We start from the raw sequence: 27760 nt of genomic DNA, 5'->3' as shown, positions 1-27760 counted from the left end.
ATTAAGTATAGAACTTTAAATAAACCATTCGTACACTATTAAATCTACATATTAATACTTATTAGTAACAAAAATTAAATATCAAACAATTCTTAAACCATCTATAAGATGAGAAAACAGAGCATACTGCCACTATTATTATGGAGTTTAAATTTTGTGCTTATCATATACTAAATTATTTGTACCATAAAATAATTTTAAAGTGATAAACTTTTGACCTTTTTTTCTATGAGCAAGTAAATTCTAGTTGTATTGTAACCAAATTATTTCTTACTTGTCTCTCAACATTATCATCAAAATGTTGCCTTGCATTGCTCTCTTTTACAAGATTTACACTTTGAACATAACAAATTAAGTTAGTTAACTCTTCAAAGTTCACACTTAATGGCCGTTGGTTAAAGGATGATCCTTGATCGTTGATGTCGAATTCATGAAAAAGATCATATGTAAGAATAAGTGGATCCTTCGATTCTATTTCAACAATAGATGCAGGATCATCCCATACAAATGCATTTATTGGTGCCGATCTCCATTTTCTAGCAGATCATACAGGAAAAATTTAATTAGGAGATTTTTAATTAATATTAAATTCTTAAATATTTGAAAAATAATGATCGACAATGTTATCTTTTGTAGAGTGTTAGTGACAATTTTATTAGAATTTAATTAATGAAGCACAAAAAATTCAATAACATTTATGCTTAATTTCAAACTGGAACAAAAAAGAATTAATTTTTATTTTTTATAACGGAAAAAAAAAGGAAGCTAATTTCAACAACAAAATTATAAGGTATTGCAAATAAACATCTTTTGAACAAGAATTTGTAATTATGTAAACAATCATAAATTGTAAAAATATAAACAAATAAGATGAAAAAAGATCAATAGAAAATTTACCTGTTGATGGTTTTTATTTATCCTTCGACGTCCGGAGTTAAATTCTCAAATTGAAACTTCAATCACAACAATCCAATGCATTCTCTGCAATAGGAGATTGAAAGAAAATATGACTTTGTGATCTATAAATTAGCGTAGTAAATCATAAAATACAATATAAATTTTTTACCAAAATAAAGAACCAAAATTAAAATACATCAAAATATCAGAATTTAGCATTTGAATTTTTCTTTTAAAATCATAGTGCTATCTTTGAGAACTCTCAAATCTCCAAACTTATACTCATGACACATGTCGAATACATAATTTTAAAAACTAGTCTATTGTACGTGCTTTGCACGTATATATTGCGTCAGTTAATATATGTTAGAGTTGTGACTCGAATTTTGTTGATCCGGGGCAGAAAGTTTCGTGGTGCGACCTATGTTTGTGATTTTCAATGGGGTCTGTGGTGGTATTGGCCTGATCCCGAAGCCAACCACTGATCTCGATGGGGGTACGGGGGCGAATTCCCCGCGGTATGGACCTTTATATTTTCTTGGGCCTATGACTTATTTGTATACACATATCATATAAGTGCATTTAGTGGGTTGTTTTGTGTATTTAGAAATTACGTCTCTCCACATTGTACTCCTCTCCTTTCATAGTAAAATTCCTCTGCCTCTGTCCGTAGTTTTTTCCGCAAGGATTTTCACGTAAATCTGTGTGTTCTTGTTTTCTTTCTGCTTGTGGTTTGCCTTATTTCTGCCCGATTCATAACAAATTGGTATCAGATCTTATTCGATTATTTTCTCAGGGATGGCAATCATGAAGTATGATATTTCGTTGTTGGATCGCAACACTAGATTTTCGTTATGACAGGTTAAGATGCGGATTATGCTCGCGTAGATGGATTTGGACGATGCTTTATTAGGTTTGAGAAGATGCCTTAATCATGGATGGATGAGGACAAACAAAGTAAGGATTGGAAGGCTCTATCACAGATCCACCTTCACCTATCCAATCAGATTCTAGATGATGTTTTAAAAGAGACCACTGCCGCTGCATTGTGGTAGAAACTGGAATTTTTATGCATGATGAAGAGCCTAACAAGTAAGTTGCATCTCAAACAGTGACTTTATTTCCATCATATGTCTGAGGGTGCGTCTTTGGAAGATCACCTATCTATCTTTAAAGAAATCGTCTCTGATTTAGAGACTCTGAAGGTTAAGTACAATGACAAAGATTTAGAGTTGATTTTGTTGTGTTTGCTTCCTGCATCATACACGACCTTTAGGGATATTGTAATACCCTGTAAAATCCTATGTCTGAAATTCAGCTCGTTAGGCTTTACAAGCTCCAAGACTTAGAAATTTTTTTCTAAGTGTTCAACACTTAGTCTCATTTTAGACCTCTGAACTTCGGAGATTTATTTGATGACCTTTCCGATCTCCGTTTTCTAATTTTCAAGTTGTGGTGTGATGGGACAAGGTCGTAGTACATCTCGGTTAAATTTTGAAATTTTTTGGATAGTGTAAGGGCACGTTTGGGTGCCGAAAATAGTAGCTCAGGGCGATAGAAGGGCATCGCCCAGGCTTTAGCACCACTATAAGTAGGGTGCCGCCCTGGTTCCCTGGCGCTATAGGCAGGGCGATGCCATGGAAGTCCGGTGGGTACCCAGTTTTCAAGATTTAACCTCCGGATTTTGAGGGGTATTTTGGTCATTCTCCCACCTCTATATAAGCTCCCAAACATAGGATTTAGCCTTAATTCATCCAAAATATTGATGTTTCTCTAAAAAGCTCTCAAGAACGCAAGCTAGGGTTTTCATATAAGATCTAATTTCAAGAAAATTTCTTCGTCAACTATCGTAGATTCACGAAATAAGGTATGCGTAGTGTTCATCCATGGATTCCTTTCATTTGTGGAGCTCAAGAATCAAGTTTTAAATAACAAATTATGATTTTTATGTGTTGTATGATTATGTTTATGTTGATGGTTGTTATTGGTGATTCAAGATTGTATCTTTATGTGTTTCTATGAAGTATGTGAGCATATTAGTTGAAACCATGAGTTTTGGGGTGGTTTAAGATGATTAAATTAATGATTTTACCTATGCCATAAAGTGTGCATGTAAGGTGTTTGATGAAATGCCTAGAATGATTATGACTCAATAGTACTTAAATGACAAGTCCATGCTACCCCTTATGATTTAACATGAATTCCATGCTTTTGTTGAGTATTGATTGTTGTGATGTGGAATGCCCATGACATTGAAGTTATGCATGTATTTATATGTTATATGCATTCCCTTTCATGTATAAGATGTTGAGAACCATGTGTAGTATGAAATCCCCTATTTATAGTATTATGAATTGTGGATTCTATTCCTATGATCAAGAAGTGTCATGTGTGTCAGTTTCCTTCCATCGAGTCCTGGGGGTACTTGTACCCGAAAAAAATATAGTTGTGTGCCTAGAGCCATGTTATGTTATGACGATACTCTCATTCAAGCCATGATCTATAGAATTCAGTTAGTCATGTGACTCAGGAAAAACTCAGAAATCTCAGCAGTCTCAGTAATATCAGTGATCTCAGTACTCAATAATCTCCGTAACCTCAGTGTTTCCATTAGTCTTAGAAATCTTATGAACTCAGTTAGCTATCAGATATCAATAGTATTCCATCAGTCACGAAACTCAGTAAACTCAGTCCAATTCAGTTCAGTTCAGTGTCTTTTAGATGGGAGTAGGATTCAGTACCGAGCGAACCTAGGGATGGGGGCTCACCCGATAGATAGGACTGAGATCCCTAGAAAAAATTCCTAAGTTCCAGAACTACGTAGCCAGTGTAGGTACGAGATGTCACCCATTAGATAGAACTGACATACTCAGGGATCACCCGTTAGAACATTTAAATATATAGGACTGGTTCCAGGGGTCACTCGTTAGATTAGGACTGAATCCACATCAATTTTCTTTACTAGTGGGGCGGTACTAACACCCTTCCAACTGGGGTTACAGGTTGAACCCCAGTTAGCTTAGAATTGGCCATATCGGTTAGATGAATACATCCCATAGTTTTAGTTACGGAAGTAATATAGATTTAGGACTGTTAGATACAGTAAATCCTTATCATTATAAATAGACTTCGGGATCACCCATTAGATAGGACTGATCTCAACTATGGTCAATTAGTATCAGTATTATCAGATTTAGAGATCACCCGCTAGGTAGGACTGATCTCAGATTTAGTTACTCTAGATAGAATGGAACTCAGATAGTTCCATCAGAACCTAGACTGTCAGATACAGTTGCTTAGTATCAGTTACATTGGTTAGGCCGATCATCACAGTTATATCAGTTATAATAGTAATCATAACTTATGTTATTAGTATTCAGTTTTAGAACTGTTAGACATAGCCAATCAGACTAGTTCTTCATAATTCGAACTTACAAAAATAGCTATTCCTCTATTCAATATCTCAGTATCAGTCGACTCATGTTGTCAGCATTCAGACTCAGCAGTTAGTATCACCACTAGTTCAGTTTTTGTTACTTATGCATGTATATATATTCTCACGTTCATATTAGTCAGCATTATTCATACATATAAGCCTTTGCATTTATCCTACCTCACTTGTATACTCAATACATTCAGACGTACTGATGTATTTGCATATGGTGTTTTATTTTATGCCATAGATTCAGAGGCACGAGTTTCAGAGCAACAGTAGCATTGCAAATTTTAGCAGTCAGAGTTAGAAGTGAGTCCTTATCCTCCGAGGACATAATTGTTTCTTTTATTTTCTTGTTGATCAGTTCAGTAGCTAGAGTTAGTTGGGGACATGTCCCATCAGCTCCTTATTCAGATTATTCAGATAGTAGAGGCTTTCAGACTAGATGCAGACTAGATTTCAGACTAGATTTAGACTTCAATATTTTAGTTTTGTCTTGGTATTATGATACCACGTTATTCATAAATTATTATTATTCAGATTCTATTTAGTATTGAACCTTATGGCCTTTCAATTTATGTTTCCACATTTATATTCATATATTATGCAGTATACAGGTACAGATATCAGTCATGGGTTAGCCTATGGTCCTTCAGGGTCATGAGCATCGTGTAGCATTCTGATTTAGAATATCGAGGCTTTATAAACTTGGTATCAGAGCCTAAGGTTCATTAATGTCCTAGGAAGTCTGAAAGCCACATATAGTAGAGTTTTGTACATGGGTGTGATGTTCACCACACTTATGTGCATGAGGCTATTAGATGTTTTATGAATAGTTTCCCTTCTTTCAGGATTCGTCGTGCCAGTGAGCATAATCTCAAGTCAATCTCTCTATCTAACCTATTTCTCCCTTTCTTCTACAGAATATGCCTCCTAAAAGAAGAAATGAGAATCAGTCAGCCCCCCAACTCGAAGACCCTTTAGGTGATCATATTTCTCATGCGGAGTTTAGGACCATATTCACCACTCTTGCTCAACCAGTTGCCACCCAGAATGAGCGACCAGCTGTCATTCCAACTAACCCAGTGGCCAATTCAGCTGCAGCTTGAATTCGAGACTTCACTCGAATGAATCCTCTTTTTTTCATAGGGTCTAAGTCAGATAAGAACCCTCAATAATTCTTAAATTAGGTTCAGAAGGTGACAAATATCATGAGGGTGACTACTGTAAAGAGTGTTGAGTTAGCCGTATATCATTTACAAGATGTGGCTTATACCTAGTACAAACAGTGGAAGTCAGAAAGGTTAGATGATACAGGTTCTATAGAGTGGGAGAAGTTTGCCTTTGCTTTCCTTGATAGATTCTTTCTGCTAGAGCTTAGCGAAGCTAAGGTGCTAGAGTTCATCAATCTCAGGTAGGGAAATATGACGGTGAAAGGGTATTCTCTCAGGTTTACTCAATTATCCAGATATGCCCCTCATGTGTTTGCAGACAACAAAGCAAAGATGAGTAAGTTCATTTCAGGGGTAAATGACAGCATGGTAAATGAGTGTAGGTCTGCAATGCTGAACAGTGATATGACTTTAGCCAGGCCTATGACTCATGCTCAACAGATAGAGGAGCAGAAGATTAGGATGAGGGAGAGACAGAGTAAGAGAGCAAGGACAGGTAGTTTTATCTTTGCTCAACATAAGTCACAGGGTGGTAACCGTTCACAGCATAGTTAGAAGTTTTCATTCCCAGCCCCATCCTCATCTAGTACACCAGTACCCAAGTCCAGAAATGACCGTCATGATGGGGCGCCAGGCTTCGAGGCCCAGGGTAGTGAGAATAGGAGTATTACTTATCCGCTTTTCAAAAAGAGTGGTAAGAATCACCTAGGTGCACGTAGGGAAGGTAATGATGTATGATTTGGGTATGGCACGCCAAACCACAGGATGCGAGAGTGTAGAGTTCTAGCACAGAGGGGTAAAGATTTGTGTCAGTAAGGCACCAAGAGTGGTCAGCGTCAGAATAGACTTTATGTACTCCAGACCCGTCATGATATGAAAAGTTTCCCTGACCTAGATTCGGGTATGTTACAAGTTTTTCATGTTCATGGTATGCATTGTTAGATCTCTTTCTCTCTTTGAGCTTATGTTTCAACACGAGTTAGCTAGTAAAACTAGCAAGTCAGTTTAGCAATCAAGCAGTCAGATCGTATAGTTTATTTTTCTTATCCTTGCATATATTCATGCTATCCGAGATATCAGGGAATGTAACTATTCCAAGGTAGAATCTTCTAGTAGTTGCAATTTCAGTTCAGTTCATGCATCATGCATTAGTTTTAGACTCTCTAGAATCAATTATAATCTAGTTTGTAGATGCCTTGTGCATCGCCCCAGTGTCTCAGCAAGGTGAGCATTCTTAGAGGGACATAGTATACCAAGGGGGAGATACCCCATAAACCCTTAACGCTCTCGTGTCTTAACTCATTCAATTTTTCTTCGCATAACGAATCCAGTTTAGAGTATAGAGTACTCATAAGTTGACCCTTAAAAATTCTAGCCTCAGCTATAAGCCAAGTATACTGAAGCTCAGCTCAATTTATGTTGTTCAGTTCATATGTCACGTGTCATACTCAGTTATTCTCTCCTGTTTCCGCTCATGCATGTTTAGTAAACGATCTCAGGTTCATTAGCATTTCCGCTTAAAGTAACAGTCCTCTTTGAACTTATGCAGCTTCATGCTCAGTTTTCAGTACAAACTTGGTATTCAATTTCTCGCTCATGTTTCTGTTATAAAATTGTTATAAAATACCATTGCATAATCAGTCATGCTTACAAGAGCCAGTTCAGTCACGCACCCATGCATTAGATATACATATCCATTATGAGAATTCAGCTTACGAATAGCTTCAGATCTTATATGTATCAGACATACATTCTCATTGTGAGAACCTCAGCTCATCAGAATGCTCAGTTATGCATTCATAAATCAGTTAAACATGCATCAGATGTACATGTTCAGTATGAATCAGTTTATCAGTCATGTCAGTCTTAAGATCACGTTTCAGTTAATTCATGTCCAACTTATTATTTTCTTTCTTAGTTAGTCTCATTCGAGGACAAATGTTCTCAAGGGGGAGATATTGTAATACCCCATAAAATCCTAAGTCTGGAATTTATCTCGTTACGCTTTACAAGCTCCAAGACTTAGAATTTTATTTTTCAAGTGTTCAATACTTAGTCTCATTTTAGACCTCCAAACTTTGAGGATTTATTTGACGACCTTCCCGACCTTCATTTTCTAATTTTCAAGTTGCGTTGTGGGACAAGGTCATAGTACATCTCGAGTAAGTTTTGGAATTTTTTGGATAGCGTAAGGGCATGTTTAGGTGCCCAAAATAGTATCTCACGGCAATAGCAGGGCGCCGCCCAGGCTTTAGCACTGCTATAAGCAGGGTGCCGCCCTGGGTTCCCGACTCTATAGGCAGGGCGAGGCCTTGGAAGTCTGGTGGGTACCTAATTTTTAGCATTCAACCTCTGCGTTTTGAGGGGTATTTTGGTCATCCTCCCACCCTTATATAAGCTCCCAAACACGAGATTTAGCCTTAATTCATCCAAAATATTAATGTTTCTCTCAAAAACTCTCAGGAACACAAGCTAGGACTTTCATAGAAGATTCAATTTCAAGAAAATTTCTTCGTTAACCATCATAGATTCACGAAATAAGGTATGCATAGTGTTCATCCACGGCTTTCTTTCATTTGTGGAGCTCAAGAATCAAGTTTTACATAACAAATTCTAATTTTTATGTGTTGTATGATTATGTTTGTGTTGATGGTTGTTATTGGTGATTCAAGATTGTATCTTTTTGTGTTTCTATGAAGTATGTGAGCATGTTAGTTGAAACCACGAGTTTTGGGGTGGTTTAAGATGATTAAATTGATGATTTCACCTATGCCATAAAGTGTGCATGTAAGATGTTTAGTGAAATGCCTAGAATGATAAAATCATGTTTCTTATGACTTAATAGTACTTAAATGACAAGTCCATGCTACCCCTTATAATTTAACATAAATTCCATGCTTTTGTTGAGTATTGATTATTGTGATGTGGAATGCCCATGACATTGAAGTTATGCAAGTATTTACATGTTATACGCATTCCCTTTCATGTATAAGATGTTGAGAACCATGTGTAGTATGAAATCCTTTATTTATGGTATCATGATTTATGGATTCTATTCCTATGATCAAGAAGTATCATGTGTGTCATTTTTCTTCCATCGAGTCCTGGGGGTACTTGTACCCGAAAAAAATATAGCTGTATGCCTAGAGCCATGTCATGTTATCACGATACTCTCAGTCAAGCCATGATCTATAGAATTTAGTTAGTGATGTGACTCAAGAAAAACTTAGAAATCTTAGCAGTCTCAGTAGTTCAGCAATCTCAGTGATCTCAGTACTCAGTAATCTTAGTAAGCTCAGTGTTCCCATTAATCTCAGAAATCTCATGAACTCAGTTAGCTATCAGATTTCAGTAGTATTCTATCAGTCATGGAACCTAGTAAACTTAGTCCAATTCAGTTCAGTTTAGTTAATCAGTTCAGTGTCTTTCAGATGGGACTAGGATTCAGCACCGAGCAAACCTAGGGATAGGGGCTTACCCGATAGATAGGACTGAGATCCCTAAAAATAATTCCTAAGTTCAAAAACTACGTAGCCAGCGTAGGTACGAGATGACACCTGTTAGATAGGACTGACATACTTAGGGATCACCCATTAGTACATTTAAATGTATAGGACTGGTCCCAGGGGTCACCCGCTAGATTAGGACTGACTCCACAGCAGTTGTCTTTACCAGTGGCGCGGTACTGACACCCTTCCAACTGGGGTTACAGGTTGGACCCCAGTTAGCTTAACATGGGGCATGTCGGTTAGATGAGTACATCCCACAGTTTCAGTTACGAAATTAGGACTATCAGATACAGTCATTTCAGCTTAGTAACATAGATTCAGAACTATTAGATACGGTTAATCCTTATCATTATAAATAGACTTCGGGATCACCCATTAGATAGAATTGATCTCAACTATGGTTAATTAATATCAGTATTATCAGATTTAGAGATCACCCACTAGGTAGGAGTTATCTTAGATTTAGTTACTCCAGACAGAATGAAACTTAGATAGTTCCATCAAAACCTAGACTGTCAAATACAGTCGCTCAGTATCAGTTACATCGGTTAGGCCGATCATCACAGTTATATTAGTTATACCAGTAATAATAACTTACGTTATTAGTATTCAGTTTCAAGACTATTAGACACACTCAATTAGACTAGTTCTTCATAATTTGAACTGTCAGAAATAGTTGTTTCTCTATTTAGTATCTCAGTATCAGTAAACTCATGTTGTCAGCATTCAGACTCAGTAGTTAATATCACTACGAGTTCAGTTTCTGTTACTTATGCATGTATGTATTCTCACGTTCATATTAGTCAGCATTAATCATGCATATAACCCTTTACATTTAGCCTACATCACTTGCATACTCAGTACATTCAGACGTACTGATGCATTCGCGCTATGGGGTTTTATTTTACGCCATAGGTTCAGAGGCATGATTTCCAAAGCAGCATAACATTGCAGATTTTAGCAGTTAGAGTTAGATGTGAGTCCTCATCCTCTAAGGACATGATTATTTCTTTATTTTCTCATTGATTAGTTCATTAGCTGGGGATATGTCCCATCTACTCCTTATTCAGATTATTCAGATAGTAGAGGCTTTTAGACTAGATGCAGACTAGATTACAGACTAGATTCAAACTTCAGTATTTTAGTTTTTTCTTGGTATTGTGATACCACATTATTCAGACATTGTTATTATTTAGATTATATTTAGTATTGAACCTTATGGCCTTTCAGTTCATGTTTCTGCATTTATATTCATATATTATGTAGTGTACAGGTACAGATATCATTCATGGGTTAGCTTATGGTCCTTCGGGGTCATGAGCACCATGTAGCATTTCGGTTCAAAAAATCAAGGTGTTACAGATATGATTTTATATAGTTGTGATACCCTGACCATAGATAAAGTCTATGATGCATTGTTCTCTAAGAAGAAGATGAAACATCTTGTGAATAGGTCGGAGACTCAATGAGATGGTCTCATTATTCGAGAAAGAACTCATGAGAGAAATTTTGGGGGTGATGATAGGTTTAGGTACAAATCCCAAAATAGAAATAAAACCTGTAATTACTGCTAGAAGAAGGGCCATATCAAATCTGAGTACTGGAAGCTAAAGAATAGAGAGAAAAAAAAAGCTCCAAAACTGAAGAAAAACCAACCAGAAAAGTTTGGTGAAGCCAATTTTATGGAAGATTGTGGTAGTGATGGAGAACTATTGGTAGTTTTGATGGTAACTCGAAACTCTTTTAGGATTGATTCTTGATTCAGCTTAAATATTTCATATGTGTTGCAATTAAGATTGGTTTACAGCATATGAAACAGTCTCCAAAGGTTCCGTGTTGATGGGAAATAACACACCTTATGAAATAGCTGGTATTGGAACAATCAGGATTAATATGTTTGATGGGGTTGTGATGACACTTGGTGATGTACGGTATATCCCAGACCTAAAGAGAAATCTTATTTCCTTAAGTACCCTTATTTCGAATGGTTATAGGTACACTTGTGAAGGTGGAGTCCTGAAGGTTACTAAAGGTTCTCTTATTATAATGAAGGGATAGAGAAAGTATGGAAATTAGTATATCCTACAAAGCTCCACTATTACAGGTGATGCAACTATTTTTACCTTCTCTCTATTAGAAAGTGACGTTGCTAAATTTTGGCATATGTGCCTGGGGCATATGAGTTAAAAAGGGATGCCTGAACTAAGAAAGAAAAGAATTCTTGATGGGTAGAGTACCAAAAAATTAGATTTCTAAGACCACTACATTTTCGAGAAGTAGAAGAGAGTTAGATTTACTAAAGGCATCCACTCAACTAAGGGCACAATTGATTACATTCATTTTGATATATAGGGTCCTGCTAGAGTAACTTCTAGAAGAGGCTCTAATTACTTGTTGACTATTATTGATGACTATTCTAAAAAAGTTTGGGTGTTCTATCTAAAATAAAAGAATGATGTGTTACCTACTTTCAAGAAGTGGAAGACTATGATTGAAAAGTAGATAGGGAAACAGGTAAAACACCTTCGAACCGATAATGCTTTAGAGCTCTGTTCTAATGAATTAAATGCTTTGTGTAAGTCAAAAGAAATTGTAAGGCATTTGGCAGTTCATCATACAATTAAATGCTTTGTGTAAGTCAAAAGAAATTGTAAGGCATTTGGCAGTTCATCATACTCCACAGTAGAATGGTGTGGCTGAATGAATGAATAGGACTATAAAGGAGAAGGTGCGTTCTATGCTCTCTAATGCTGGTTTACCCAAGTCTTTTTGGGTTGAAGCTACTTCCACAGCTTGTCTTCTTATTAACCACTCTTCCTCATTCACGATTGATAAAAAGACTCCACAAGAGGTATGGTCTAGTACTCCTGTTAGTTATTCTTATTTGAGGATATTTGGATATCCTGTGTATACTCATGTTGATAATGGAAGTTGGAACCTAGATCTATCAAATTCTTATCTATGGTTGTGTCCAGAAAGCAAAAAGGTTATAATTAGCAGGGATGTTAAGTTTGATAAAGATACCATACTTCGGGCTCCCTCCGAATCTAGTGCTTCGCCCCCAGATGAGCTTAGTGACATGAACCAGCAAAAGTCAAGAACCCATGTTGAATTGTAGATTGGAGCAGAGTCTACACCAGTGCCTAATTTTTAGTCTAGCCTGGAGATATAGAGGATACTATTTCTTCTCCACCACCAGTGACGCCATAATATTCTATTGCTAAAGACAGGCCTAGAAGAGATATTAGACCTCCTTAGGAGTATGTTGAAGCTGATTTGGTTACTTATGCATTGAGTGTAGCAGAAGGCATTGATTCCAGTAAAGATCCTTCTTCTTACTCAGAGGCAATTAGTTGTGATAATTTTGGTCAATGGATGATTGCTATGTAGGAGGAGATGGAATCACTTCATCAGAATGAAACTGGGATCTGGTGAGATTGTCTAAAGATAAGAAAACTATCCATTGCAAGTGGGTACTAAAAAAGAATAAAGGAATATCGGGAGTTAAAGATGCTAGGTACAAAGAAAGAATAGTTGCTAAAGGTTACAGTCAGGTTCCAGGTATTGAATTCACAGATGTGTTTTTTCTAGTTGTAAAGCATAGTGTGATTCGAGCATTGCTTGTTATTGTGGCATGCATAATCTTGAGCTTGAGCAGTTGGATGTCAAAACTATATTCTTACATGGAGAACTTGAGAAGGAAATCTATATGCAGCAACTAAAGGGCTTTGTAGTCTCAGAGGAAGACTATGTATGCTTGCTGAAAAAGTCTCTTTATGGCTTAAAGTAGTCACCTAGCCAGTGGTATAGGAGATTTGAATCTTGTATGATCTCACATATGTTTCAGAGGAGCAACTATAATAGTTGTGTCTACTTCAAGGAGGTAAGTGATAGTTCATTCGTGTATCTTCTCTTGTATATTGATGATATATTGATTGCAACAAAGGATATGAGAGAGATAATAAAAGTCAAAGCCTAACTCAGTAAGCAGTTTGATGTGAAGGATCTAGGAGGAGCAAAGAAGATTCTTGTCATGGAGATTCTGAGGGATAGAAAGAATTGTAAGTTATACTTGAGTCAGAAAAGATATATTTAAAAAGTGCTTCGCAGGTTCAATATGCAAAAAGCTAATCCTGTAAGTACCCCATTGGCAGCTCACTTCAAACTCTCAGCCATTTTATCTCCAAAGACAGATGATGAGCGTGACTATATGTCTTGAGTTCTATATTCTAGTACCGTCGGGTCTCTTATGTATGTGATGTTGTGTTCCCGGCCAAATTTATCTTATGCTATCAGTGCAGTTAGTAGATACATGACAAATCCTGGCAAAGAACATTAGAAAGTAGTTCAGTGGATTTTTAGATGCTTTCATGGTTCTGCTGATGTTTGTTTGCAGTTTGAGCGAAATAGAGATGGAGTAATCGGGGATGTTGATTCTGATTTCGCAGGATATCAAGATAAAAGGAGATCCCTTACAGGATATGTTTTCACCATTAGTGTTTGTGCTATTATTTGAAAGCTACCTTACAGACTACGATTGCTATGTCAACTTCTAAGGAAGAATATATGGCTATTACAGAGGCGTTCAAGGAAGATATTTAGTTGAAGGGTCCGTTTGGTGAACTTAGCAAAGACTTACAGATTACTATAGTCTTTTACGACATTTAGAGTGCTATCTTCCTTACAAAAAATTAGATGTTTCATGAGAGGACAAATCACATCGTTGTTCGGTATCATTTTATATGTAAAACTATTGGTCGTGGTGATATTGTGGTGAGCAAGATTAGTACTCATGATAATCCTGGTGATATGATGACCAAGACACTACCAAGTGCCAAGTTTGAGCATTATTTGGACTTGGTTAGTGTTAGCTGTTAAGATATGCCCTTTGGGGCTTTTATGGAAGAGGTGTAGAGTTTGTCTTGAAATGGATTTGAGTTCTGAATAAGAATTTATGTCAAAGTATAGATTGTTAGAGTTGTGACCCAAATTTTGTTGATCCAGCCCCAAAAGTTTCATGGTGCGAACCATGTTTGTGATTTTCAATGGGGTCAATAGTGGTATCGGCCTGATCTCAGAGCCCACCACTGATCCCGATAGGGGTGCAAGAGCAAATCCCCCGCGGTATTTACCCTTATGTTTTTTGGGCCTAGGACTTATTTGTATTCACATTTTATATAAGTGCATTTAGTGGGTTGTTTTGTGTATTCAGAAAGTACGTCTCTCCACATTGTACTCCTCTCCTTTCATAGTGAAATTCCTCTGGCTCTGTCCTTGGTTTTTCCTGCAAGGGTTTCCACGTAAATTTGTGTGTTCTTATTTTCTTTCTGCTTGTGGTTTGCCTTATTTCTGCCTGATTCATAACACTAAAGATTTTAAGATGTTGAAGGATTAAAAGATGGAAAAAAATAATGAAAAAACTTACCTCAATAAAGGACTTTCACCTTAAGATTTGTGAAATCATCTTTCTAGGGTTGGATAATGAAACTTGAGATTTTTAGACCTAAAATACGACTGAATTTGATTTAAATACCATCAGAATTTTCGCTATAGCGAAATCCCATTTCAGCCCGGATAGTGCTTAGTAAAATAGTCATAATTTTTTACTCCGAATTCAAATTGGTGAACGGTTTATTGTGTTGGAAACATGACTAAGAGATCTTTAATTTAATAGGTATTGGATCCCTTAAATCTTTATATTCTATGAGATATGATCATTTTAATTTAGCCTTAATAGAAACCCATGTCGAAGCTGTATCGGAAAGAAAGTTTTAAACTTAACTTTGTGTTAGGGATATTGTACGACCTTAATTCTTAACTAAAGAACTTTCAAACTAAATTGTTGATATTAGCACTCATGAATAATTAAATTCATCGATCTTGAGTCTATGTAGACATATCCGAAGGCTAGAATCTTCGCTGAAAAATTCAAGGCGACATAATAAATAGAATATTGGCTATTTTGAACCCGAGTTAATATTGAGGATTAATTTTCATGAATTTATTATGAATAATTTAGTAATGACAAAATGGATCATTACATTTTCATCTCAAAAAGCTATAGAAATAAACTTCAAACTAAAAAAAGCTACACAAAAATCTTTTTTTCCTTTAAGGGATCATTTTGAATTTTTACTTTAGGCAACCAAGAATATTGAGCCCTCCCTGCCCAAAACCGACATTATACTATGTAGAGATTTCATACCTTATATGTACCTTTCAGGCTTTTCAGTTACTAATGCGGGACTTTTATTCGCATAATCAACTATGTCCTCCACGAACTAAGTTCCACGTAGCCCATCACCACAACCCACGGGTCACCAAAATTCACTATGTACCACTACATCGTTTGAATATTTTTATGAAAACCGAATTAAGCCCGCAACTAGCTTCTCCATGTGTGTGTATCTTCAATCTTGTAAGGGTAACCAAACTGATCCCAAACCCCATCATTTTTCCACAATCACCATACCCATCCCACCAGACTCAGGCTTTGATACTAGTTATTATTCTTAATCAGCCCTAAAATACTCTTACATGGTGTGCTATCGTGCTCTTTGGGCCAATCCTGCATCAATTTTTCCCTAAAGGTTTCTTATCATTAACAGATCCTACATAGTATAATTTTTGGGTAATTTTCCCAAAAGGTCTCATATCGTATCACAAATGGGGTAATGTTGAACCCACAATACCACCCCTGAGTATATATATAGTATAAACTTAGGGCAAATTTGGGAGTCGGGGTCTCAATTGAAACCTTTTGGATAAGGGTTTAGCTCCTCCCTTGATTATCCATCACGTTTAGCTCCTCCCTTGATTATCCATCACACAAATTATCTTAGATATAATAATCTAAAAACAATATAATGATATATTTTTCCTCAATAAATAGTTACTTATGACAAGTTTATTTTCACACCAGCCAAAAAAAAGGAACAACTATATCTCTCTTAATGGCAATGAAAGTTGTTGTAGTGTTATTCCTTGCAATGCTATTTTGAAAGCACAATGCTATGGCTTGTACATTAACATGTCTGATAGTATGCGCAGTTATAGATAGTTCCCCTCTAGAAAAGTTTCTTAAGTGTATGATTGGTTATGGTACACCATGTTTGATACAATGTGCAGTTAAAATCAAAGACCCGAAGGACTTAACTAAGTGCCTCTTGGGATGTGGTACACCATGTCCGACAAAATGTGTACTGGATTACGAAACTGTTCCAAAACTTTTTGTGTGCCTCATTGGTTGATTTTCGCCAATTGTAAATGAGGAGTTTGTAACTCCAAACCGTACTACTACTTTTTGTACTATTTCATGTTCTCTCAGAATTTGTTCTGAATTTTGCTAGGGTAACTCACTAACACTTCTTGTCTTTCTAGCCACTTGCATGTATTGTGTGCTTTTATTTTATCTTCCATCATGGATGGACTATTCAATGAAGTTAATGCCCTCAAATGAAATATCGATATAAGAAGCTTGCTATCTTCTTATTAGTCCTGAAACATCTTACCATATTTACTTATTCTTCTTTACTTTAACTTAATTACATGATATTCCACTTCTTAATAATAACCCCTAGATACATGCGGATACATGCATGTCGTAATCCCCCAGGTACATGCGAATCTATGTAATATATCTGAGAGTGAACAATATATATGTATATCGGGACACCTCAACCAGGTATCTGGACGTCTTAACATGCGCATCTGCATATATCTGAAAGGCTATTTGTTTACAATGTATCCACAACAACACAATATATTAGTGTCAGTTTTAATAGTACATTATGTAAATAATGAAAACTTATGGGAGAGGGAGTTATTAGTTTATTTAATAATGTGATGTATATTACCTACCTTTTATTTTATCTTCTATAAGTTATAAACTGGGGTGACTCAATAAAATTAATGAACCTGTGTATAAACAAGGATTACGTTTGCATTGAAAGGATTACATTTGCATACATGTTCTATTTTCAAGGTTGCTTCTTCCGGTCTCTAGAGTTGCTTGTTGGAACCTCAGTTTTATCATCAAGTAATTTCTAATCTTGCTTGGTATTAGATTATGTTAAAAGAGTTTCAGGCACTAGAGGCGAATCATACATGGGACGTTACTGACTTACCTCCTAGGAAGAAGCAGATTCACTCTAAATGGGTCTATAAAATTAAACAAAAGGAAGATGGAAGTATTGAGAGATATAAGACTAGATTAGTCATTTGGGATGAGAAAGTTGAATTTAATGAATATTTTCTCCTATTGTCAAACTTACTACCATTAAGTTCCTTCTTAGTGTAGCTATTAAAAGGAATTGAGATATTTTTCAAATTGAATGTGAACAATGCCTTTGTATATGCTGATCTAAATGAGGAAGTCTATATGAAGATTCCTCTTGGGTTACATGTTTATCCTTCTAATCCTATTGTATCATCTCTTGTTCGTAAGATTAATAAATCACTATATGATCTTTGTTAAGCCTCTGGGCAATGGTATGCAAAGTTGTCCATTTCTCTTCAATCCAATGGTTATACCTTTTCCCTTATAAAATAGATTATTCCCTTTATACTAAGTTTTCTAATTCTTCTCTTACTAATGTGGTTGTGTATTTTGATGACAGAAATTTCTGTCATTGGTGATGACCTTTTTGAGATTTATGCTCTCAAATATTTTTTGAATGACCAATTTAAGGTTAAGGATTTGGGGCTTGCTCACTATTTTTTGGGGCTTCAAATCCTTACAAAAACTCAGGGGTTGCTAGTCAATCAACAAAAGTTTCTTTCGGATCTCCATTCTGAATTTAATTGTGTTGATTCTAACCCTATGGTATCTCATTTGGACATTCATTTCAAATTGTCCATTGAATCTAGAGATCTCCTTCAAGATCCTTCTCTATTTCGAAAGTTGGTCAAAAAATTAAATTTTCTTCAACATACATGACATGATATCCCATATTAGTCAATTTTTGTCTCAACCTCACATTCCTTATTTTGAAGCTGGTTTATATGTTTTGAGGTACTTGACTAGTATTTTGTCATTTGGGGTTATTGTTTACCAATTCTCCTATCTTGATCTCGTTGGATATTATGATTCCAATTGGACTTGTTATTCTAGCTCCCGTAAATCTCTCAAGGTTATATTTTACTGTTAGGTTATTATCCCATTTTCTAGACGTGTAAGAAATATGCCAATATTACTTTGTCTTTGGCTACGGCAGAATATAGAGCTTTGTGGCAGTTGGTTATTGAAGTAGATTGGGTGGTTCACCTTCTTGAAGAGTTTGGTGTTCACTCTTGCCCCATTTTTTTTTTTATCTTTTTTGACAATCATTCCACCATCCACATTACTAAGAATCTGATTTTCTATAAGCATACAAAACACATCAAGGCGAATTGTCATTTTATTTAGGATATGCTTTAAGCTAGTCTCATTTCTTTACATATTGCTTCCAGTGCATTACAGGTGGCTGATGTGTTCACGAAGGCTTTATGATACAAGTTAAATGGGCACCCAAATTTTTGAAGACATAATTAGAGACCATCACTTAAAGGCTCAAGACTTGGTCACCCTGAGGGCACAAGAATATGCAAGGAAGACCCATTTTGAGCCTGCCATTGAGCATACCATTCATCAAGGCCGTGAGTAGAATATTTCTTAGAGCATTAAAGACTTGAGGATTCATGATTTTGGACACGTAATAGCTCACAATTTTTGGGCCATCTTCATTGAGGGCATTTTGGTCACTTCACTTTGCCTAAAATGTACTCCATGACCACTCCTCTCATTAAGGGTAGTATAGTCATTTGTCTTCTTTTGTAATATAATATAAATAGAATAAGATAGGATTTTTAGGACTTAGTTGTTTATTGATGTAAGACAAACTCTCTCTCTAGTGTGAGGAGTGTAACACCCCTTAGTTGTAGGGCTTGGAAAAGCCACCAATCCGTAACTAGGGCTGCCCAAGTGTGGATATCACTTGTGTTGCATTGTTGGCTTCATATGTTGGTGTTTAGAGGAGGTAACGTCCCTCCTGTGTCAACGTTAGAGTTAGGTTTGTGTCATGGGTAGTGTTAAGTGTCCAAGAGTCTCACAATTCTTGGGTTCTTAATATTGTTCCTTCATTTGGTCTATAACTATCTATCTTGTATTGTTGTTGTAAGTTTCGAATTTCTTGTTGTTATTAGTGTAACCCGTGAGTTTCTTGTTGATGTAATATTGTTGTTCTCATATTGTGTTGATAATATAGTTTGTGGATCACTGGAAATTAGGTGTTAAACACCACAATACTTTGTGTTCTTGTTATTGTTCTTAAATTCGAGAGGGGTCACTCAAAGGGTCCTCGGTTCTCTTGAACTTGTGGACTATTTTTGGGTGTTTTTTTTTGTGTTTACTTGGTTGTTCTTGTATCATTTGGTATCATATCATGACTTTATTTTGTTCCCACAAGATCAATTTTAGGCTAGCTTGCTTGAAAAATTTGAAAAACAAAAAATTATTGTTGAAAACTGAAAATTCCAGTAAAAAGAGCAATCTGTCCATCTTGTGTTCTTGGCCACTTGTTGTGTATTGGCCAAGATTTTTACTTGTATTTGTTGTCTCTAAGTGTTTGTTTTGTTCTTCACTTACACATTGAGTCTATATCTAAGTGTGAGCTTTAAGTGTTAGTGTTGTTGTTGTGAACATAAGACTTGGCCACTTCTTGTTGAACATTGTTATGGCAGACTATTTTGGACGTGTGGTGTTCAAATTGTTGTTGTTCTAAACTTTACCACGTGATATTGTTGTTAGTTGGTGTCCTAAGAACATCTTTGTTGAAGTTATAGTTGTTTTGGCCAAGTGTCGAAGATATTGTTGTTGTGGATTTGGGAGGAGCCATATGGAAATTGTTGGTTCTTCTTGAGATTGTTGTTGTTGTTCTCGGTGAATGTTGTTAAAGTTCTTGATGTTTTTCACAACCTTCATACCTTGTTAAAAATAAAGTGCTTATTTGATCCAAAAAGGTGAAGAAAAAGGTGTATGAATTTGTTAGTCTTGCAAGACTTCTCAACCACCAAAGACTTTAACAATCACTATCCAACGACTTTCCATGATACAAGGGGCCATGTTTTAAGGGTGTACAAAAAAGTCAAGTCTTGAAACTTGAAGTTGAAAAAGACTCCTAGACTTGTTTGAATTTCCCTCCTTAAACAAATTCCCCAATTCCCAAATTGAAAATTGACCACGACTTCCCAATTGGAAAATAACAACTTGTCTAAAATCGCAACCATTATGTGCTGCCATGTCATCACATTTTACTATTCACGCAACATATTTAAGTTCAAATTTTAGATTTCTTAGTTTTTTATTTGTTGATCCTTCATTTCGTTTAATTGATTCTAGTACTAATTAACAAACTAGTAAACTCCTACTAGATTGTCAATTAGTCCTTTGAATCCATTGTTTATGTCTACGTTTCTTTTGTGCTTTTGTCGTTTTTAAATCATAGTACTTCTTGGTTCAACTTCGGACATTACTTTCCTTGAGTCTTCAAATAAAGAATACATTTCGACCAAGGAGTAGACTCACCCCTAAACTCATCACGAACTTCAAGCCGACTTACAACACTTGTGAATTCAAGTGTGAGACGATCAAGTGTGAGAGTGTGGTGAGGTTGTTTCAAACTAACTAGTGTTTTACTTTGTAGGCTTGCTCTTTTTTTTTAGGAACAATTGCAACCGAACCCACGACTTCAACCTCTCAACCCATGGACAATAATGCCACTAATGTCATTTTGGCCTACCTTGACACTATGTCCCAAGATCTAGCTATAGCAAATGAAAGGTTGGATCATATGGTAGATCAAAGGGTGAAATTAGGCTTCTCGGACACACTACAAGAGGAAGGTCGTAGCTCATGTGAGCTACGAGGTAAAAACGCTATTCCTTACACTGCTATGGACTTAGAATGTTGTGTTGTGGCTAGTAGAAGCCAAGTGGGTATAGTTGCAGCTTTTCCTAGGGTAGAGGTGCTTCAGTCTCCCTTTTGTGATACTCTTGGTATTGTTAGGTTGCATGAGGACCAAACTCTTTTTGTAGGTACGCAAACACTAGTTGATCCTTTAGATGATGAAATTGCTTCTCCACATGAGAATGATTTGTGTCCATCTAGTGCTAGCACTTATAACTTGACTAAGGTTCCATTACCAAGTGGCGAGAGTATTCACACACTAGTTGACCCTTGTAAAAAACAAGGTGAGTCTACGTTGGTCTATAAGTTTCCAACAACTAGTGAGAATATGGATAATGATCAATCGGGTGGAAAAGGCCTCGATGTCCTTGATTGTTTAGGAAACATGAATTGTGATTGTCTTGGTAAAGATGGGTTTGCTTGTGATCCCTTGGCCGCCCGTAGTAGTTTATGTCAAAGTGAGGATTGCTCATTTGAAAGAGAAGGTGATGTGTTCTTAGAAATTCTATCTACTTTTTTTTTTTTTTTCAAAATATGTACTTCTTCTTTAAGTGTTTTTTATGTTGGGCATATTCGTAGTGGAGATTTTGAAACTAGTAGTAAGTGCATGCATGAGAACCCTTTATTTGAAGTTGTCTTGTGGAATACTTTTCTCAACCCTCTTTTTGTGCATGATATTTCCAATGGTGATAAAGATGGCTTGCTTAACCTTGAGAATGGCACCCTAGGGGAGAATAAGAGTAGCCGAGACCTAAGTCCTTGGTTACATCTTCAATTTAACCCCAGTAACTTCTTAGGATGTGGATGGATAGTTGTTGGTCGGTCCACTTGTTTGAGTGATATTGCTATATGTATTGCGTGGACTTTACTTTCAATTAAGGCACCACCCTTTTGTATTATTTTTGCTAAGCCCCTCGTGATTAAAGTCAAGGATGTGTGGCTATATCTCAAGTGTGTACTTCCTTGGCATGTTGATGTTGTTTAGTGTACTAACTTTAACCCTCATGTCATGAGGATGTTGTGCTTGTTTGTCTTCTCTTCGTTCTTGCAAATTTTGGATTCGAGGTCGAATCCTTTTCAAGAAGGGGAGAATGATACAAGTCAAATGACCACCCTAATTTTTGAAGGCATAATTGGAGACCATCACTTAAAGGCTCAAGACTTGGTCACCCCGAGGGCACAAAAATATGCAAGGAAGACCTATTTTGAGCCTACCATTGAGCATACCATTCATCAAGGCTGTGAGTGAAAGATTGCTTGGAGCATTGAAGACTTGAGGATTAACGGTTTTGGACACTTAATAGCTTATGGTTTTTGGGCCATATTCATTGAGGGCATTTTGGTCACTTTACTCTGCCCAAAATGCACTTCATGGCCACCCCTCTCATTAAGGGTAGTGTAGTTATTTGTCTTCTTTTGTAATGTAATATAAATAGAACAAGATAGGGTTTTTAGAACTTAGTTGTTTATTGATGTAAGACAAACTCTCTCTCTAGTGTGAGGAGTGTAACACCCCTTAGTTGTAGGGCTTGGAAGAGCCATCAATCCGTAAATAGGGCTGCCCAAGTGTGGATATCACTTGTGTTGCATCATTGGCTTGATACATTGGTATTTAGAGGAGGTAACATCCCTCTTGTGTCAATTTTAGAGTTAGGTTTGTGTCGTGGGTAGTGTTAAGGGTCCAAGATTCTCACAATTCTTGAGTTCTCAATATTATCTCTTTATTTGGTCTAACTATCTATCTCGTATTGTTGTTGTAAGTTTCAGATTTTTTGTTGTTGTTAGTGTAACCCATGAGTTTCTTGTTGATGTAATATTGTTGTTCTCATATTGTGTTGATAATATAATTTGTGGATCACTGAAAATTAGGTGTTAAACACCACAATACTTTGTGTTCTTGTTATTGTTCTTAAATCTGAGAGGGGTGACTCAAAGGGTCCTCGATTCTCTTGAACTTGTGGACTGTTTTGGGTGTTTGTTTTGTGCGTTATTGGTTGTTCTTGTATCACTTTATTAGGTATTTACCATCGAACCTTCTATCCCAAGCTTGGTCTAGTGTCCCATCCCAACATTTAGAGGGATGGTGGTTGGACCTTCTTACTCAGTCCAACATAACCTATCAGCCCAATGTAGCCCCACAAAGATAGAGTTCATGCTTTTTATAGTAGTCTTATATTATATAATGTATAAAGAGTGAATCTATAAGATTCCAAAGTGTACAGATTACTATGCAAAGTGGGTTTAGTTCCAAAAATAAGAATTGCTTTATCCATTTTTCTCTTTTATGGAACCTAATATTTTTTCCTGTTGAGAAGATGATTTCTTCTTGATATTTGACCATACCACGAAATAATCAAAATCTAAGTTAAAAGATTGGGAATTTTGATTGATGGAGTTCTTTGCATTGTATAACTTAGCATAGACATTATTTTGTGATTTTCATTTTAGCTTTATTTGTTTTACTTATTTACACCCTAATCTCTTTATTTACTTATAGAACCATGAAAAGTTCCTTGTTTGACTATTTTGAGAGGACACTTTAGAAAAATTATAATTTAAACGGAAAAAACATAACAAAATTAATGAAATTAAAAATTACTCCCTCTTTCTCATTTTATGTGCCACATTTTTTTTAGTCTGCCCAAAAATGACTGTCACCTTACTAACTAGAAACAACTTAACTTTAAAATTGACCTTTCACCTCTAATGAAATTATTGAAATGATTGATAGTCACACAAATATCAATGAGTGTTATAGGTTAAAAGTTTCAAAAAATTTTCTTTTTCTCTTAAATAGCATGCCAAATAAAAGACCACCAATTTTATTGAGTCACCCTAACCTACTCCAAAAACACAAGTAGCAAGGTAAGAGAAGAGTGATAGTTACTATAACACCCCTCATTTTTGGGCTAAGGTTTTAACCGTTGTTCCTCCGTATATAGACCCGAACCCTATGATTTCTACTTAGAAATAGGTGTGAATAATGATTCTTTAGGGTGGTAACTTCATTGAAGAAGGATTTAAGTCTTAAATGTCACCAAACTCAAAGTTAAGTTGAGCATTTTCCAAAATATCTAATTTTAGCATATAATTTTTCTTGAGACAACTTCCAGAGATCATTACTCCTAGAATATAAGGAGTTATATTTCTTATTATTCATTAAATTAAATCTCTTCGAGTCTTCTTTTCAATGCAGCTGGCCGTTCATCAATCCAATTTCTGAATCAAAAGTTATGAGAGTTTTAGTAAGACACTGTCTCAGGTCCGCGTAGGTCCGCGCCAAGAACCTTGAGGTTTGCTTTGGTTCCACACTGCAAACCCTCAAGTTCGTGATGGGGCCGTGCTGCACACCCCTTTTTGTGTGTCAAAAAGTATTCCGTCTTGATTTATTTTAAGGGAATTGAGGTCCATTCACATCCCTAAACTATTTCCAACCCCATTTGGACGAAAATAAGGTCTTAAAACATGTTATATCACCTCACAAAAATCCCTAATCATCTTTCCTTAAGCAAGAGAGGAGAAACTACCTAGGATTAAGGATTTTAAGCTTTAAGGGTCAATTTCTCAACGTTCTCTTCAATTTTTCTCCATCAAAAGGTATGCGGGACTATCCTAAACCTCATGGGCTTAAGGTTATCATTTTAACAAGATTTAAATATATATAATTATGCATATGTAATGGATTTTGAAATTTATTTAAAGCTCATGTATCATGAATCCATTTTGATGAAAGTATGTATTTATTTTTGGTTTTTTCCATGAACTTAAATTATCTTCACGTGTATGAATCCTGAGAAATTGAAATGAGATAATAACTTACGAAATTTCCCTTCTTATTACGAAATATATTGTCTTAACATGTTGGGGGTTGTTGATATGAATAGTTAAAAGCTGAAATTCAAGTTTTTTGTTAATCTATAAATGCTCTTTTGTCCTAATGAAGGATTGAATGTATTTTATATAAGAATTTACCACCAAGTGTTAAAGTATTGAAAGAGAGTGTTTGGCATAAATTCATGTGCTTTTGAAATAATAACCATCTTGAAGTGTTTAAATGTTTTGGTAGTCCAATAACACACTTTGAATGAAAATACTAAGACATGATATGATATGACTTATATGACTTTCAAGTCTTGGCATGACGATACCAATTCAGATAACTGTCATGACAGACTCAGACAATTCATGTTCTTTTGAAATAAGAACCCTTTGAACTGTTTAAATATTTTAGTGGTCCAATAATGCATTTTGAATGAAAATGCTAAGACATGATATGATATGGTTTATATGACTTGCAAGTCTTGGTATGGCAATACCAATTGATATAAATGTCATAACAGACTCAGACAAGACTAGACTATAGACTTTTTAGACATCAGACCATATTTTAAGAAAGATGCATGTTTTAAAAGACTAAAAATCGGCTCTAAGAGAGTTAGATGGTTACCCGAAGAAGGCATGGGTTTAGAAAACTTATTGCTCGAAACCGTGTTTTACTGGCACAGAATTGATTGTATCCTGAAATATGGATTATCATTGTATACTTGCCATGTTCAGTTGTATACCAGACCAGACACTCCAACACTTGCGGCTAACTTAGGTTAGGGGCTTGGCCGCCGAGTTAAGGGTGGATTCCATATAGCCTGTGGGATACTTTTAAAAAATGTAGGATGTACCATCTAGCTCAGAACTAAAACAAAGAGTTGAGTCAATGTTTTACACACATGATTTGTAAGCTCTTTATGTTATGCCCTGTGTTTTTTTATATATATTATGCTAAATTGTCTTCACAATGCTCTCAATTATGTTACATTAAATATATGTTATTTTGGGTTGTTCTACATACTGGTACTTTTCAAGTATTGACCCCCTTTCCCTACAGGTTCTGAGGCACAGTCTTGTGACCCAGTTCATCAGTAGAACATTTGGGATATGACAGATTTGGTGAGTCATCCATATTTCGGAAGACAATTTATTCATATGTTGACTCTTTTAGTTTATGGTCCAGGCAGGAGCCTTGTCCCAACCTAGAAAGTTAGTTTTCAGTAGAGTCTTTGTAAATGAAATTTGAGTATTGTATTGTCATAATATTATTGACACATTTTGATCATTATATTGTCATAATATTATTGATACGTTTTGATCATTAGATCAACTTAAATTTCATTATATCTTCCGCACTTTAATTTTTCTATGGATTATTCTTATGACAGTAAGATAAGGGGTCTCTTGGGACTTCGTGGTTCGGGATACCCATCGTGGCCAGGACCTTGGCTCTTGTCGTGACAGTTATCATATTGGACTAGAAATTTAGAACAATGGCCGATTTCCCCTTAGTACACATAGTGGGTCACGTTGTTGGGCCATAGCATTATGTTCTTTCAACACAAGTATTGCAAGAAACAGCACCATTACAACTTTCATTGAAATTGGGAGATCATGAACAATGAGTTATAGTGTATGATCTTCGCATTTTAGTAGATGTGAAAATAAGGTCCTCACAGTGCACTATATATAAAGAAATATTGTAAAATCAAAGATTTTTAGATTGTATCAATATCTAGATAAGTTGTGTGAATTTGTGTGATGGAGTGTTTCTGTTCGATTGGTGATAAAGTCATCCTTATCCAAGAAGTGTCATTTGAAATTAACTGAGTATGCTATTGGTGTTGTGTTGATAAAATTTGAGACAATTAACTTGGTTATTATTTTTCTTTTTATACAGATTATTCTAAAAATGTGTTATAGTAGGAGGTCCGTTTAAGCTGTTGTGCATTGCATCATCTAATTAATACAATACCCTCAAGAATTTTATGGATTTTTTATTTCAAAAAAGGAAAGTAGGACCTTTCGGAGAACATCATGAATCATCTTGATAATTGAATACCTCGATACCCTTAATACGTTTTATTTAGTACACCCAAATTTTGTACGGTCATAGATATTGTTGGAAATAACTTCAATACAACACAATTACACACACGACACAGAAAATTAGAACCACAAAAGCATTTAGCATCTTAAGTGCATAGCGTAGTGTCATAGACACATACTTAGTGGCCATAATTTTACTTATTTATATTAGAACTTGTTCTTAAGCAGCTTTCTCTAGAGCATTGCCTATGCAATAGTTCTCACTAAAGTTTGTCATGCAACTTCCAAACAATTGTATAAGTAGAGAGATACATATATATATTGTCCAAATACCTATAAATTATTTGAAGTAAACATTGCACCTTAAGCATATGTGCATTGTGCAGCAGGTTTATTTTACCCGTCTCGGATCAACGTTCATTTTATCAATGTCAAAAACTAATTTTGTGACGAAAACCAACTCACGAACTATGCCTATACATGTTTAAGGTATCTTATATTAATGTTTGTCTTAAGCCATCAATTTTATTGAGTCGCATCTGACTATTGCAAAAACAAAAGTAGCGAGACAAGCCAAGGAGTGTTAGTTACCATACTGGATGAGAAATTTGGAGCCATGGCCAAGAGAACATCCAACATTACAAACATGGTTTAGTCTTGTAGCTTCAGTATCAACTAATTCACATGTATTTCCAATTACAGCGCAACAGGCAAGGCACCTAGTTAGGAACACAGGCCTTTTTTGGCACCTTAGTGTACATAATGCTACGCATAGTGCATCACGTTCTTCGGCCATAGCATTGTGCTCTGTGAACACAAGCGTTGCAAGGAACAACATTACAACAACTTTCAATACCACTGAGAGAGGAATAGTGAGTTATATTATATGATGTTTGTTATTTTGGTTGATGTGAAAATAAGATTCTCA

At 35.8% G+C, this 27760-nt stretch overlaps 1 long non-coding RNA gene across 1 annotated transcript; it reads right to left on the bottom strand.

The window, feature by feature from the left end:
• Window positions 1–247: 247 nt before the first annotated feature.
• On the bottom strand, window positions 248–27760 carry LOC107845779. The gene is made up of 3 exons (XR_001666990.2): window positions 27424–27760; window positions 898–981; window positions 248–536 (listed from the first exon to the last, which is right to left on the bottom strand). It is a non-coding gene; the product is annotated as an uncharacterized LOC107845779 (long non-coding RNA).

The sequence above is a fragment of the Capsicum annuum genome, chromosome 10, assembly GCF_002878395.1.
Source record: "Capsicum annuum cultivar UCD-10X-F1 chromosome 10, UCD10Xv1.1, whole genome shotgun sequence".
NCBI classification, from domain to species: domain Eukaryota; kingdom Viridiplantae; phylum Streptophyta; class Magnoliopsida; order Solanales; family Solanaceae; genus Capsicum; species Capsicum annuum.
The sequence above is the reverse complement of the archived record's forward strand: the minus strand, read 5'-3'. Positions and strand labels throughout refer to the sequence as shown.